This window comes from Vidua chalybeata, chromosome Z (assembly GCF_026979565.1).
Source record: "Vidua chalybeata isolate OUT-0048 chromosome Z, bVidCha1 merged haplotype, whole genome shotgun sequence".
In the NCBI taxonomy this organism is placed as follows: Eukaryota; Metazoa; Chordata; class Aves; order Passeriformes; family Viduidae; genus Vidua; species Vidua chalybeata.
In genome coordinates this window covers 68,319,433-68,333,056 of record NC_071570.1, presented here as the reverse complement: position 1 = coordinate 68,333,056, position 13,624 = coordinate 68,319,433, and the positions used below count along the sequence as shown (strand labels likewise).

At 45.5% G+C, this 13,624-nt stretch overlaps 1 long non-coding RNA gene across 3 annotated transcripts in view; it reads left to right on the top strand.

The window, feature by feature from the left end:
• Positions 1-20: 20 nt before the first annotated feature.
• The window catches only part of LOC128802506 (uncharacterized), a 31,989-nt gene continuing 18,385 nt past the window's right edge, over positions 21-13,624 (top strand). For 2 of the 3 annotated variants that reach the window (XR_008435464.1, XR_008435465.1), the window contains exon 1: positions 21-443. This is a non-coding gene — a long non-coding RNA (uncharacterized LOC128802506). Of the gene's footprint in view, positions 444-4,477; positions 4,728-13,624 lie in introns of those variants that run through there. The other variant, XR_008435463.1, reaches the window with a different exon arrangement.

Here is a 13,624-nt window from a genome sequence, read left to right as displayed (position 1 = left end):
CCGCCGCTGCGCCACTGACGGCCGAATGCGCCCGCACAGCGAGTCGCAGCCCTGAGGTGGTGGGAGGGGACAGCGACGGGGCACGGAGCAGCACCGGGATAGGAAAGGAATAACCCCGGGGTAGGTCAGGAATACCGCTGGGGCACCGCCAGGATAGGTCAGGGGCACCTCAGGGATGGGACGTGGAAGAGCTCCGGCGAAGACAAGAGGTCACAGCTGGATAGGGCAAATGGCAACACCGGCTGGCCCACCGGCACTTCTGGGAACTGGGCAGGGGACATCGGATGGCCAGAGCAGGGGTTACCAGTGGGACTGAGCAGATGGTAGCGCAGGGACGGAACACCCGAGACAGAGCACGGGACATCACCGGGGTGAGAATTAAGAAAAGAATCTGCGGGAGAAGATAAATGCCATCATGTCGGGATATTTTTGAGCATCCAAAGGTAAATTTCCCTTTAAATATGTCATTAAGAAACTAACAGGAGAAACTACAGCACATATCAGATGTAAGTAAAAATACTGCTTTCAGGCTGTTTGATTTTTTCAGTCTATTTCTCCTTTCTAGCAAACGTGTTTCGTACTGCTAAGACTAGACTGGCTGAGGCCAATTGGTCGGGGTTCAGCGAGGCCAGGTGCTGGGTCCTGCCATTGGGTCACAGTGCCTGCAGAGCTACTGGCTGGGGCAGTGGCTGGAAGGCTGCGTGGGGAAAAGGGCCTGGGCATTCTGGCTGGCAGAGCTGAACATGAGCCAGCATGGACCCAGGAGGCCAGGAAAGCCAGTGGCATCCTGGCTTGAGTCAGCAATGGTGTGGCCAGCAGAACCATCCCCCTGTAGTCAGAACTGATGAGGTCACACTTCAAATCCTTTGTTTAGTTTTGGACTGCTCACATCCGGAAAGACATTGAGGTGTGGGAGGGAGTCCAGAGGACAGAAGAAGAGGAGACCCTGGAGAAGGGTCTGAAGCACAAGTCCTCTGGGAAGCGGCTGAGGGAGCTGGGAGTGTTCAGCCTGGAGGAAAGGAGGATGAGTAGGGACTTTCTTGCTCTTTACAGCTCCCTGAGAGGAGGGTGTAGCCAGGTGGGGACGGGTCTCCTGCCGTGTCTCAAATGAAAGGATAACTGAAAATGGTGTTAAGTTGCACCAAGGAGCCAGTGTTGGTGATTCTGTGATACGGTTCTTCTGGAAGACCATGGACAATATACAAAATACTGTACACAAATAAGAAAACCACAGATACAAAACAGTCAAACTGATTCTCTTGGATTTCTCTTTACTGGAAAGTTTCTGGAAGATAAAAATCCAAGAAAGAAACTGTTTATTTTATCAACCATGTCTGAAGAAAACCCCAAACTTGAGCAAAAATTTAAGCTTCAGTAGACATTAAAACTAATGTAGATTGCCACAACCTAGAAAGAAGACCTTTGGCTTCTACTGTAGGTTACATAGTATTCATTAATCTAACTGTGGCTCTGAGAACTATCATCTGTGGTTTCCTTTTTCTTCAGTGCTCTTAGAGAAATATTTCTGCTGTTCACCTCTACTAAGAGACAACATTCTTACTTTCAATTCCATATTGCTCTAATTTAATTTTTATGATGTAGTAACAGCTACTTGCATTCCTTGAAGCTGTCTTTGACTTTGGATGTTGTCACAGCAAGGGTTCATGTACATGCTTCTTTTGGAGGCTCATAGAGGCTCACCCTGTCTCTGTTCCTGCCTCTGTTCCAGAAGTCAAGTAGCTGTATTAGTGCAGCTGACTTCGTGTCCATCTTCTGTCTCAAAGGGGTTTATCCTCACAAGAACCATGCCACAGCAACACCCCTGGCCACAGGCTTTGTTTGAGTTCTGGCTGAGCTGTGGCCAGACCTGAGCACAGGCAGAATCTTCTCACGCTGAACTACATAGTATGCAAAGTTCTACAGCCTTCGATGTTCATGATCCTGTTCTAACCACCTAGCTCTATAAATAGCTTACCTAAGAAAATAATTCTTTAGAGGTCATACGGCATATTTCTTTTCTCTTAGGATCTAATATTGTCATACTGCTATGGATTTTTTTTTACCGGAACAAAAAGTACAAAGAAAACAAGATAATTGACAGGGTGCTATATATAATTATGTTCCCTTAACTGATGCTGATTCATTCTACAAGCATAGTCATTGATTTATGGAACCAGATTATGTTAGCCTATATCATGCTGGTTTATGTAAATCAGAACTAAAACTGAGTGCTTCTACCTATAGCAAGAAATATTTTCTCATGATCTCTAATATTCCTAAAGATATTTAATGCATTCACTCAGCTAATGCAGTAAAAATTGCCTAGGAGTAGGAGGATAGAGAGCTTGTGAGGAGTTTTAAAAGCTGAGGCAAATCTCTATCTTCCATGTCTGAAACTCTCTGAAAAGTGCTAGGGGCCATAATTTTAAAAATAATTTCTCAGAGAGTATACCAATCTACAAATACATTGTGGACTGCACAAAGGATCTCTTGGACTCCAAAGTAATAACAGGTGTAAATATACCTGAAGAGTTGATACACTGTATGTGGGGATGATTTATGTTCATCTGCTTGTTATGTGGGAAAGTAGTGGTGTCCCGAAAGAAATAAGATGTCTTCTTGGATTGGGAGTTTCTTTCCCTTTCTCAAAGTTACACATGGAATTGTAGCTTTCCTTAGCAGGCCCTTGCAGTGAGTTTTCCCTGAATCTGTGGCTCCACTGCCTATCCAAACCCTACAGTTTCTTTCCCTGTCTTTTTGGGACTGGGGGATCTGTAGGGCATACCTGCCTATTTTCCCCCAGCCCCCATCATGACCCATTGCCAAAATCTTTCTGGTTCCTAAGGTAGACATCTGCTAATTGATTCAAATGCCACAATTCAATACCCCTTTCAGTTTAAAAATTGCATTGATTATACAATGCTTGCAACCATGCTGCTTGTATACAATTACCAGTTTCATTTAAAAGCTTACTACAGATTGGTACAACTGCAGTGACCATATAAAGACACAAATATCTATTTCAATTCACACGATCAAATGTATTGCAGGTTACAAAGTAATGCCTATGTGTATATATATATATATATATATATATATATATGTCACCAGATGACACAAGCAAAAATGACGCACCACAGCCTTGGTCACGATGAAGAGACTAATTTATTTTTTCGGACTCCAATCTTTTATAGTTCTCAAAAGGTGCCAGTGGATTGGACGGTGAACGTGCCACCTCTCCAACGACACTGGACAAACTACCTGTACATCAAATTTCTCTGCCTCTATGAAAGAATGCAAAACAATAGGTTATTTACAGAAAGTTGTGTGAGAAAGTTCTCTACAAGAATGTAAACTCAGAAGGCTTTAGAAAACTCTTGATAACCAGGGCGACATATATACACAAAGAGACAAACATCAAAGTGAACTATCTAAATATGCACAAAGCAATAACTAAACTACCAATATGAATAATGTGAGACTCTGTTGCGGTTTGAATTTATTTTATTGATTCCTTGTTAAATGGCTCATCCTGTTGTACCCCCATGTTCTCCCCAGGTTGGTTTACCCCTGGGTTTTACCCTCCCTCAAAGCTGTCCTTCATGCCATTCCCTGCCTCTTATTGGAGCTCTTTCCCTTCCTGTCAAAGGCAACCCAGCCCTTGATTCCCAACCTTCTCTGCAACTTAAACCTCGGGCCAATCCCTGTCTGCAACACCCCTTTGGAATTCCCCTACTCCTCAAAGCCCCATTGGCCCATGTGACCTATCCTCTCCACCCTCCTACCCCAACTGGCCCCAGACACTTGATGTAATCCCCTCACTCTTCCCCTGAGGATTCCCTATTGGTTAGCTGTTTGTGTCCACGCCCTGACTTGTATCTGTACAAAATCCCTTGCACAACATATCTAAGGGCTTTTTGTCCTACTCCTTTCACGTGGAATAAACCATTCCTTGTGGAACCTCAAGACAGAGAACCTCCTCCTTTCTCCTCTGTCCAGTCCCTGTCATGGCTTGTATCTGGCACCTTAGAGCAAGCAGCTATAAAGGTTCTGCCTCTGGTAAATCTTTCTACGGAGGCAGTTCCCCACTCCTGGTGTGGCGCTGGAGTTCTAAGAGCTAGCCTGGGTTCCAGCAGTCACCTCAAGACTCCATTCTTTTCATGCAGGAAAAAAACCCATTCTTCATTCACACTTGTCCTGGGTTGGCTCTGTGATGCTTTTATCCCCAGTCATCTGTACTGTTTATGCTGAATAATAAGTTTTGCACCTTTAAGACTTGTTCCAGGAGTGAAGTGGGGGGAGAAGAAGTGCGGAGTTTGTTTTCAGAAATGGCACTCACTCCTCCACATCCTGCTCCTGGACTGTGTTGTCTGTGGATGCACAGACAGCAAGAGAGAGCTCTCCTTTGCTTTTTAGTTAGTTTTAGCTAGCTAAGGCAGAGAAGTTCCCTGGACTGTGGTTTTTTCCTTTTCTTTAGACCTGCTCAAACCTGCTCTGGACTGAACACCCAGAAGAGCACCGGCAGCTCGCATCTGTGACTCACCGGGCCCAGCCTGGGCCATGGCATTTCCAGTGCTGGAGGGACTGATAAGAGGCTGAGTGAGCCGAGCTGCAGCCCAGGGCGGGGGGGATTTTCCTGAGGTTGTCTCTCTTTTGGAGCAGCAAGAAGTTTTATTATTTAATACTGTTTAGGTTTTCTTGCTTAATAAACTGTTTTTTCCACTTTTCTCCATGGAGGTATTTTTTCCCAAACTGGTTGGGGGGAGGGGCTGATTGAATCTGCTTTCTAGAGGAACCTCTTTGGGGGTTCTTTCCCAAATTTGCCCTGAACCAGGACAACACAACATATTTTTATACAGTTTTTATGGACATCGTGTGCAACTTTAATTGGTTAATAGCTTTCTTGCCAGTTACTCTATTGGTTATTAAAAGGTATTTTACTTGTCCATCAAATCTCCTTATTTTAAAATTGTTTACATATTTTCTTCACTAACTCTCTGGGAAAGATTTAATGTTTATGCAGGCACTAGTTGTTTTCCACCCAGGAACAGATTGTTGTTAATTAACTATTCATACCAAGATTGTTTTGCAAAGTACTAAGTGCTCTTAGAAGAAATGACAGGCCAGCCATCGATCTAACAGAGTAGGCCTGATTTTATGAGGCTTTTTTTCCATAATTTTTCTACCTGACTTCAACACTAAACTGTACAACTCTACAAAGCTTTACATGGAACACCATACATATATAAACATAACAATCTATGGTATATAAATATATTGACATCTGTGTAAAAATAACAATATACATGGTAAGCCTGTACATAAGTATGCAAATACTAAAGTACCTATCTAAATCTCTGTATACTGTAACTAAGTAAATATAATGGTATATAATTTGAAATACAATTCTTGACATACAGAAACATAGGTATCTATAGACAGAAATATAGCTGAATATAGATATGGAGAGAACAAGATATAGACAGAATCCAGCTGGCACATTTCCCCATGATTCCCCTCAGTTGCTTCCTCCTGTGCAGAACAGTCCTTCTGGAAACAGAGCAGATAGAGATTTAGGAAGCAAAGGAAATACCGAGTCATCTCCATCATACCCTTAGCCTTGCCAAAGTCTCAGCACGCATGGAGCTCCCCCAATCCCTTCAGACCCTCCAAGCTCATCAGCCCCCACAGTGCTGCCATCCCCCTCAGTGTCCCCAGTGCCCTGAGCCCCACCATTCCTCTCAGCTCATGCCATTTCTCTGTCCCCTCAGTCCCTGCCATCACCATCAGCTTCCCCCATACCCCTCAGTTTCACTCCTTCCTCTCAGCCCTCACAGCCTTACCATACTCTCAGTGACACCATCACCACCCACAGCAGCACCATGCCTTCAGCAGTGCTGTCCCCTGTGACAACCTTGGTACCCTCAGCTGTACTGGTCCTTCAGCGGCTCCCTGGTGGCTTGAGCCCAGATATCCCCCAGGGGGTCTGTGCCTGGTGCCTCCAGCAGTTCCTTCCACTCCCATCCAATGTAGAAAGCCAGGACTTGGGGCTGAAACTGCCGCTTAGCCCGGCCTGCTTGCCAGTCCAGACCCCAGCATGACAAGAGGGGACAGAGGCAGCAGAGTGGGGAAGGAGGTGAAAAAGCAGGATATAACTCTACAAATATCAATAGATTATCTAAATATCTGTAGACATAGAAGTCGAGAAATACAGGCCTCTAGAATTATAACCTTACCTTTCAGAGTGCTGATGTGATGTGTACATCAGATGGGGTTGTACTCTGCCACAGATTGCTACATAGCATGTAGCTCACACACTGTCAGCTCTCTAGAAGGTGGCTTCTGTTGTGGGTCTTTGCTGGTGCAGGACAGCCAGCACCTCCTGCAGGAAACACAGGATGCAGGGGCTTGTCTGAGGAGCTGCATTCAAACAGCAGTGACCCACAGGTGTTTCTGAGTCCTCTGAGAATTACTTTCTACAATGTGCAGAAGCATCCAGGTGCTCGTGCTTCCAGTTGGAGGGGGGAGGAAGTGCATGGTTTTAGTGGGAGTACAAAACTGGGGACTATCACTGCTGCTAAACCACGAAAGTCAGGAGAGAAATTGATGAATGTATGCACTGAAAAGCCTCTGATATTCTTTTACTGCAGAAAAAAAAAAAAAAAAAAAGAGCTGTCCATAGCCCATGAGATCTGAGTTAATGGATCGATGGCTGTGGAGAAACAGCAAGGTTAAAGTTTGGTCTATCACAGATCATCAGAAATTCAGCACAGGGGTTTCAGGAAACCAGGAAGAGTTTCAGATGGCACTATAAGGAATGGCTGAATTTCACAATCCATGAAGGAATGTTTCCCAAGAGATGGCCAAAATGCACAGATAACCTGCACAGGAGAACTAGAGACATGTTGGGAAGGGGAGCCTTGCAAGAGAAAAGCATCAGTGCAGCTGTATCTGCAACATCATGTAAGTTTGACATTGCCTACGTAATGTTGTTCCAAATCCCAAGTCTGGGACCAGATCAATTCATGTTGGAAGCAATGGGGAAAAGGGTCATTGGGGTAGAGTTGTTTATGTCAATAGAGGCAGAACTGGAGAAAGTGAAGTGCAAGGGCATCTGAGAAGGGGAAGAAAAGACAGAGCCTTTGGTGACTGGCATGAAATACCTATGGTGAGCAGAAGATGTGTGAGAAGAAGAGAAGTAGAAAGCAGAGGTGCAATGGAACATTGGGACAGATGTGCCCTGTGTATCGCTGAACTGTGGAGGCTGGCATCACAGAGTGGCAGACCGTGACATTCCAAAGCCTGGCTCTCCAACAATACTGACCTGCCTGATGTTCTCCTCTGCTGGCCCACCTCAGAAATGATGTCTGTGAGGGCAAAGCCTCTTGTGTTCCACCCAGCCCCCAGCACAGATAGGAATTCTGTGAACTTCTCATTCCTCAGCTTCTCAACTTCAAGAGAATAAGAGCTTCTCTAAATGTCCAGACCAAATAACACGTAAAGAGTTACTCCTATTACTTGGTAAAAAAGTACAGTTTTGAAAATATGATCAATGAGTTTTTCTAATCCTTACTCATTTTTTGGATACAAAGGCACCACACAGTATCTTATGTATTGGACATGCCTAGTCTGAGACTAAGAGGGATAATCAACAAACACACACAAAAGAACTAATTCATCAGCAAACAAGACACATAGCTGCAAAAATAAGGATGCAAATGATTTTCCTCCCTCTGAATCTCACGCAGCCATTGTGTGCTCTGGTCTGTATTAAATGAAGGATGCTCAGCAAGACAAGCAATGTGATTCTCCCCAGCTACGTCAGCAAATCATACATTTCTCCCTAAGTCACTGAATACAAATGGTGCAAGGCATTTCCATGGCTTTCCATTGCTTGCTTGAGGAATGCTTGGTCAGTCCTTCCCTTTTGACTCCTCTCTAAGCATCCACCCCAATGTTTTCTCACAAGCTCTTCTATCATTGTGGCTGCAGCAGCATTTCCTGGGGGAGGCAGCTCTGCCAATATGGGCCTAGGGCTCCAGAAGCCTTTGACTGACACCAGGGGTCAGTAAGTGTAAGGTTAAAGGAAAACTGCTTCAGGAGAAGAGGAAGGAAAAAGCAATCTTGGACTGCATTAAGGAAATAGCCTTTTTTTTTTTTTTTTTTCCTTGAATAAAGGCTTGCTGTGGCCTTTCTAGAGCTATGGTGCTGCCTCTTGATGGAATGGGAGGCATCTGGGGACCCAGGGGTCCTCCTCTTTCAGTGGCACTGGGATGTCACTGGTGAGGGCTCACTGCCCTGGCCAGGAGCAGAGGAACCTGCAGCCACTCTTGTCTCCCCCAGCTCTTCCTGGGGCTGCTCCTGCTCTGCAGGGACAGACAAAGATGGGGAGCAGCTGGGATGTCTATGAAAGGCAGTCTCCAATGTGCTGGCTTCCTCTTCCATGTTGAAATTTGCGATGCCACTGGATGGGGCCTGGCTGAGGGTGGGAGCACCCTCCTGGGAGGCAGGGGGATCAGAGCTGGCAGCAGGGATCTCATCCTTCTCCCTGGCAGTGTGAGAGTGCCACAGCCTCCAAACCTCCTCACTGCATTGGGTCTCAATGATATTGCGGATGCCATGGACCAGTAATGCAGTGTATTGCTGGAGACGGGGCTGCAATCCTTGGACCAAGACTTCTCTGTCTGGACCATAGACAAAGAGTGCAAGCACGATGCTGCTCTCTGCACTCTTCACCTGATACCACTCGCCCCCATATATCATCTCCAGCCCCTGGCACAGCCATGGCCTCATGAGGTCCAGGAGGTTCCGTCATCTTCAGAAAAGTTCTGCCCAAAGCTCAGGCAGGATGCCACCCATGGCTTCTGGTCCTGCAGCCTGCTGCTGAGCAGGGGCTGTTATTCCTTGTGGAGAGGAAGCAAGGGAATCTGCAGGGCCAGGGGGTCTGTTTTCAGCTCCTCTAGGAGCTTCTGCTGCCTGGCTGCTGGTCTCTGGCAACTCTCTGGGTGGTGCGGTAACACAGTGTAGGTAGTCATCTCCACCATGATTAGAAAAATTCGCTGTCAAGATGGATCTTCTGCAGAGTGGGCAGGCAGGATTTCTTTCTGCCCAATGCAGGATGCAGCCCAGGCAGAACTGGTGGCCGCAGGGTATCGTGTAAGTGACGTCATCTGGTGCCTTGCAGCAGATGGGGCAGCTCCACTCCTTCTGTGGCCATGTGTACTTGTTCCTATAAGTTGGCCCAGGCTCTGACAGCACCTGAATTTACAGAGCAACGGATGTGAGGTCAGTCATAATCTACCACCAGGATTATGTGTGGGTTCTCTGCTTGTTTTTTCTACTTCGGTCGAGGTTGGGATTGAAGGCACTTGAGATGGTGTTTCATGTTCGGACTCAGGTGTTTATTATTTCTTATCAGTGAAACAGCCTCACAGCCGTGAGTTCTGCAGTCTTTCATTAGCAAGGCATAAAATGGCTAACTATCTCTTATTACAAGGTCTTTTAAAACTAAACTATCCAATTAAGAAATGACGCCTAGACTATTTTCCCTCTTAACCCAATAACTGATCCCTCAAAGCCCGCAATGTGGACTTTTCTGTCCAATTACAAAACATCACCCAAACCCATGAAGAAGAAGGAAAAAGAAGGCAAAGAAGAACAACCTGCCTCTGCCCTAAAACTTCCATCTTGCTTCATATTTCTTTCTATATTCTAAAACCTCAAAGTCTAAGTTTTCCACCCTGTGATATTACACACTTTTAACCAACCACACACCCGGAATCCCAGTGCTGTTAATCAATTTTGGAAGTCTTCTCCACAGCCTCAAGTCAAATGCAGTGCTCTCTTGCAAGTCTGTGCCTTTCAGCACAGAAAGTTTAAAATTCTCAGCATCCAAGATTCCAGCAATTATGCTTATTCCTAGGATTATTTATTAGGATTACTATCACCTCCACCACCCAATAATGTTACAATGTGATGTCTGCCCCTGTGGCTCTTGGAAATACACTGCTAATTGGAGGCTGCCCTCTACCCTCTGGTGCACCCCAGAAAGGAGGGTATCACCAAACCCCAAGTGTACATCTTATGTACACAATTAGTAAGGAGAAGATTTTCAGAGTTGTTACACAAATCTGTTGTGCTGTTTGGCAGCAGCCCCATGCTGTCTCAAGGACTCACCTACCTTGAAAATTCCCCTGCTTCACAAAAGGACTACCTCTGTCCAGGGTCTGAACTCATATGCTTGACCTGCTACCTCCTCAGCTCACCTGCAGCACTGGCATCAGTTTGTTCTTTCCAGTAGCATTTTATTTTGACATCTGGAATTAAATAACAGAGGAAAATTCCATACAAAACTGCACTTTCTACCAGCAGTGCTTCCCTCTTTTGGTCCTTGCAAATGTCCACTGTAAAAATGGAAGTTGTGACTCAGTGAGAATTAGTTAACTCAGAAATTTACTCAACTTCTGTGGGCTGGATTTTAGAGTCCATCAAATACTTTAAAAATGTGCTGCCATCCTGCACATATCCATCATGGGTGGGACAGAGATTTAAAAGCAATGTCTGCTGAGGGATCTGATGCTGGAGATTTCCACAAGCCAAAGGGAATCTTCTTTCTTTTTGCAAAGAGTCTAGTGCTGGACAGGGAACTTTTTTTTTTTTTTGAGAAGGTCTGACTTGTGAGGCTGTAGGAAAGGTGGTCAAAGTGGGGAGAATGGGCAGATACACCCATGGGTGAATTAACATTCTGATGGCTGCTTCAAGGACACCCCCTGCCCTGCACAGGACACAGGCGCTTAGAGGATGTTTCCCTTAGGTGTTGACAACACAAAAGCTATTCAAGTGTCATGCAAACACATATGAGATGAATGTCTCCCTAGCCTCTACACTTGTCATGGGGACACTCAACCTTTAGGCATCCAAAATTAATGATTCATGAAAAAAAATGGGAAAAGACCCAGAGAGTTTCCCTGGGCAAATCTGTGAGCTGCAGAGATCTACCTGTAATGGGCAGAAGGAAAGAAGAAAGTTCAGAAGTATCTTTCTGTGGATGTGACAACCTGGTCAGAGAGTGAGAAAACAAGTTTTCTCACTGTGGACTTGTGAGACTTTTAGAGAGTTGTAGAGAAACGATGATAGCTTGTTATTGTAAATAACCTGCAGGTGGTGTTTTTCAGTTCTCAAGGATTGTTTGTGAGAAAAGTGTTTTTGTTAATTAGCCAGTCAGGTAGAATGTGTCAGGTCAGTCTATAAAGAGGAGAGTTTTCGCATTAAAGCTGCTGTTGTGCAAACCAGCCTTCTTGGAGTCTGTGCCGCTTTCTTACTCAATAGCAACATCTTTCCCCTCCCATCACTTTTAAGCCAGTTTTTCTCTCCCTCATAAAAAGACAATACTGAGGATCAATACACCTGAGGAACTGAGAAGCTTTTCCTCTGCTGCTGTGCTACAGACAGATTCAGCAGCATCACTTCACGTGGATATCCACAAAGTGACCAAAAGTCACTGCCTTTGTGCTCCTTAAATTCAAAAGTCTAAAATCTCAGAGGATCCAGAGAGAAGAGACTTGCATGCTACCTGTTTTCTCTATTGACCCACTTCTGTCCAGCACAACTTTTCATGACAACGAATAATAACAAGGGGCAGCTCCCTGTCACGCATGCAACCAAGGGACCTCTCTAGCCTCAAGACTCAGGGCACTATAACCACCCACTTTGTAAGCAACAAGTTCTGCTCTCAAGGCAGCCAACCACCAAAATCCTTGCTGACTTCAGTGGGAGTAGCAGCAGTTCCCATACCTTATGCATATGACTGAGTCTCGGCTGGACAAATGAGACAGACAGCAGCAAAAAGATCTGTCTTTCAAAACAACCAACTGCCACTGTTGCCTCCTATTTGCAGTAGTGTCTCATCAGCCCAAGGCACCTAGCTGCCCTCAGTGCCAGCTTAGGTTTTAGGTGACAGGCCGTGGGCTCCTGGAGGTAATGTACCAAGCAGAGGTGGGGACTCCCTCTCCAGACTCAGCAGGGCAGCCCCAAACAGCAGTTGTGCTCATCCCCATCCTTACTTCTCGAAGAATCAAAAATGACCGTTTTATGACTGCTGAACCCAAGACAGCATCCAACCCTCCTGTCACTCACCACTCCTGTGCTCACAAACAGCAGGCCCAGTATCACCATCCTTCACTCACTTGGTTACCAGTGTTAAAAGTTCTCTGTCGCACACTCCAGGAACCTCCTGGATTGTTTGCTCTTCTCTGCACTATATTGCCAGCAGACATTCCCACTTTGTTCTGTTCTGCTTGCAGAACCTTGTACCTATTTATGCATGGGCACCTGGAAGGGCGGCTGTCACAGCGGAATCTCTGCCCTGTCTGCGCTCTCTGTGCTGTCTGCAGGAACCAAAACACTCTATGGTCACAGCTGAAAGCCTATATCCAGACAGGATATTTTGGCTACCCCACTCTTCCTGGATTTTGCTGGAAATTTGCAATTGCCCTTTCTTCCTCATCTAGAAGTATCATGGCTTGGCAAAAGCTGGACACTGGGCCCTATTCCAAAGCCAGTGCAGAGCAGATGAAAGAAGGAGACCCCCAATTCCAAACCATTTCCCTAAACCCCCAGAAACATTGTTTATGTCTTTAAGAAACAATGGACAATTCAGAAGTGCATGTATAGCTTATACACAAGCTGACAAGGAATACAATCTGCCAACAGTGTTGATGTTTTACAAAGTTTTACTGCAAGTCCCACTCAGGAGAGCTGACACTTGCGAAAGCCATTCTGAAATGGTCCTTGCCATTGTGTTGCAATGATCAGAGGACAGGCTGGACAGAGGAACAGCTGATTTTAAAAACAGATGCTGCTTGAAGAAAACAGAACAAACCATTCCTTTCCAAACTCATTGCCTCACAGGAGTGAGGGGGCCATTTGCATTCCATCTTCATGACCTGGTTATGACAGGCAAATATAGTCTGTAACCCCACTAATCCATTCATCCTGGAGTCTTCAGTTTGCTGGTATTTTTACCCTAACTCCACTGTGGGAATGATGCTTGCTGTCCCAGGGATTAGCTCCTTTCAGGAAACTCCAAATACTCAGGTTCCTCTTTTCTACAAACTGATTTGAGTTGTCAAAAGAGAGGGAAAAAAGGCATTGCTCAGGAACCTCCAACACTCTAAGAAAAGTTGATGCCAGTAGGATTTAGGCCTAGGTGTTATTCTGAAGCCCACTAAGGTAAAGGTTTTCAGCACCAGGTCAAGAGCAGGGAGGCAAGTAGCAGAGCGCCAATGGACTTGGCCGTGGTTTGCAGGGAGAACAGTGCCTGCTTTTCCTTGCCCTGCCCTTCTTCTGCTGGATGGCACCTTCCTTCCTGAGAGTCTGAGTGGCACGTTCTGCAGCTCCCTCTGTCACACAGCCTGGCAGTGATCCTGAAGCAGTTCTCCTCGACTTGACCATGGCAGGCAGCAAATGAGGCTGAATCACAGAATCACAGAATGAACTACGTTGAAAAAGACCTTTAATATCATGTAGTCCTACCTATGACCTAACACCTCTTCATCAACTAGACCATGACACTGAGTGCCATGTCAAATCTTTATTTAAACACATCCATGATGATGACACCACC